This window comes from Saimiri boliviensis, chromosome 5 (genome assembly GCF_048565385.1).
Source record: "Saimiri boliviensis isolate mSaiBol1 chromosome 5, mSaiBol1.pri, whole genome shotgun sequence".
Taxonomy (NCBI): domain Eukaryota; kingdom Metazoa; phylum Chordata; class Mammalia; order Primates; family Cebidae; genus Saimiri; species Saimiri boliviensis.
The window spans coordinates 150,091,548-150,094,739 of record NC_133453.1 but is presented as its reverse complement, the minus strand read 5'-3'; positions in this window follow the sequence as shown (position 1 = coordinate 150,094,739).

Here is a 3,192-nt window from a genome sequence, read left to right as displayed (position 1 = left end):
ATTACAGATGTGCACCACCACACCCAGCTAATTTTGTACTTTTAGTAGAGACGAGGTCTCTACTAAAAATACAAAATTTAGGGGTCTTACCATGTTGGTCAGGCTGGTCTCGAACTACTGACCTCATGATCTGCCCTCCTCAGCCTCCCAAACTGCTGGTATTGAAGCCTGAGCCACTGCATCCGGCCTGGACATTTTTTAAATCCACCTATCCATGAATGGACACTTAGGCAGCATTCATTTGTTGGCTATTGAAAATAATGCTGCAGAGAACATGGTAGTGCAGTGAGCTCTTTGACAGACTGATCTCAGTTTCTTCGCATATATACCCAGAAGTGAGAATGCTGGATGATATTGTAGTTTTATTTTTAGTTTTCTGAGGAGCTTCCATACCGTTTTCCTGAAATAGCTGGACTAAGTAACATTGCCACCCACAGTGTGCCAGGGTTCCGTCTTCTCTTTTCTACATAGCCTAACACTTATTAGCTTTTGTCTTTTTGATAATATTCATTCTAACAGGAGTAGATGATATCTCACTGTTGTTTTCGTTTGGATTTCCTTGATAATGATAGATATGGAGCAATTTTTTTCATATGTCTGTTGGCCATTTGTGTATCTTCTTTTGAGGAATGTCTGTTCAGGTCCTTTGCTGATTTTTTTAATCCGGTTATGTGTTTTCTTGCTATTGAGTTTTTTGAGTTCCTTATATATTTGCAGTATTAACCACTGTAAAAAATATTTAGGGCATGTGTAATGGCTCAGGCCTGTAATGCTGGGAAGGCGGAGCTGGGTGGATAACTTGAGGCCAGGAGTTTGAGACCAGCCTGGCCAACATGGTGAAACCCTATCTATACTAAAAATACAAAAATTAGCCAGGTATAGTGGCATGTACCTGTAGTCCCAGCTACTTGGGAAGCTGAGGCAGGACAAGCGCTTGAACCTGGGAGGCGGAGGGTGCAGTGAGCCTAGATGACCCCACTGCACTCCAGCCTGGGTGACGGAGGAATAATCTGTCTCAAATATGCTAAAGTTTCTCCCAGTCCAGTCCATGGGTTCTCTCTTCATGCTGCCAGTTTTTTTCCTTTGCTGTGCAGCGGCTTTTTAGTTTGATACAATCCCATTCATCTATTTTTGCTTTTCATTGCCTGTGCTTTTGAGGTCATATCCAAAAAATTATTGCCCCGACCAATGTCACAAAGCAATTCTCTTAAATTTTTTCTCTAGTGTACACAATCAAGGCCATATATGACAAGCCCACAGCTAACATCACATTTAATAGTGAAAAGTTCAAAGCTTTTTCTCTAAGATCATAAATAAGACACAATGCTTACTCTTATCACTTCTATTCAATATAATTCTGGAAGTTCTAGCCATACCAATTAAACAAGCAAAGGAAATAAAGGCATCCAAAAAGTAAAAGAAGCAGAAAAATTGTCTTCGTTTATGAAAAGTCTTCTATGTAGAAAACCCAAAAGACTCTACCAAAAAGTGTTAGAACTGATAAATTCAGTAAAGTTACAGGATACAAAGTCAACATGAAAAATCAGTAGTATATCTACACTAACATCAAACTATCCTAAAATAATTGATAAAACAATCCCATGTACAGTAGCATCATAAAATAAAATACTTAGGAGTAAATTTAATCAAAGAGGTGAATAGTCTATATACTGAAAACGATAAAACATTAAGGAAAGGAATTACAGGTGACATAAATAAAAGGAAAGATGTCCTATATCCATGGATTAGAGGAATTAATATTATTTAGATGTCCATACTACCCAGAGCAATCAAAGATTCAATGCAATCCCTCTCAAAATTCCAATGATTTTTTTCATAGGAACAGGGAAGCACTTTCTAAAATTTTTAGGGAATCACAAAAGATCCCACATAACCAAAGCAATCTTGAACAAAATGAAAGAAGCCGGAGGCATCATACTACCTGATTTCAAACTATAAGACTACAGTAATGTAAGCACTATGGTAATCACATAAGAACAGATACATAGACCAATGGAATAGGATAGAGAGCCCAAGAATAAACTCACACATGTAGAGGCAGTAAGTTTTCTATAATGGCATCAAGAACACACAATGGGGAAAAGACAGTCTCTGTGATATATTGTGTTGGAAAAACTAGAATCTACATGTAGAGGAGTGAAATTGGGCTCTTATTTCACACCATATACAAAAATCAACTCAAAGTAGATGAAAGACTTAAACATAGGGCCTGAAACTTTGAAACTACTAAATGAAAATATGGGGGAAAACTTTTGCTACATTAGTCTGAGCAATGATATCTTGTAGCTCATGAATCTTTAAGTGTAATTTTAAATTAAATTTAACTTTTAGTATTTAAAATCTTTGTTTTTATCCATTATTTAATTAAGAAATTTTAAATTTATAGCTGGAAGATATTTTTTAAAAAGTTGTTTCCATTTGCAATATTATTATTACATATGATCAAAGTGTTCTTTTATAAAATTTCTATATTATTGGCCTGCATGGTGACTCATGCTTGTTATCCAGCACTTTGGGAGGCTGAGGTGGGTGGATCACTTGAGGCCAGAAGTTCGAGACCAGCCTGGGCAATGTAGTAAAACCCTGTCTCTACCAAAATACAAATGCTAGCCAGTTTTATAACCTGCTCTCAGAAAAGATGTATAAAATTTCTATATCATGAATGTACCAATATTTTTTATATTGATATATGACCCATCATGTGATTAATTTTGTAGATTTTTCATGTGTACTTGAGAATGATAAATGCTTGAGGTGATGGATGCCCCGTTTACTCTTATATGATTACTATGCACTGAATGCCTATATCATCATATCTCATATGCCCCACAAATATATACACATACTATGCCTGATACCAACACAAATGCAAAAGATAAAACAGAAATGGGGCATGGTAGAATTTAAGACTAATTTGTTGGAAAATGAAGTGCATGTTTCCTGTAATGACCCAATTCAAATTGGTCTAACAGAGGCATTGCAAAGGCCCACAGGATGAGGCAGGCTTCACACTGGAGGTGAATAAAACATGGATAGGCTGGGAACTGCAGGGGACTGTATGATGGATTCCTTGCTAAAGGCAGGATAAGCACAGGCTCTGATTTGCTCGAGAGCATTTTAATTTATGCCTTTTGTTCTGATGTGATTATTAGTGTTACGCTTCTTAAAAGT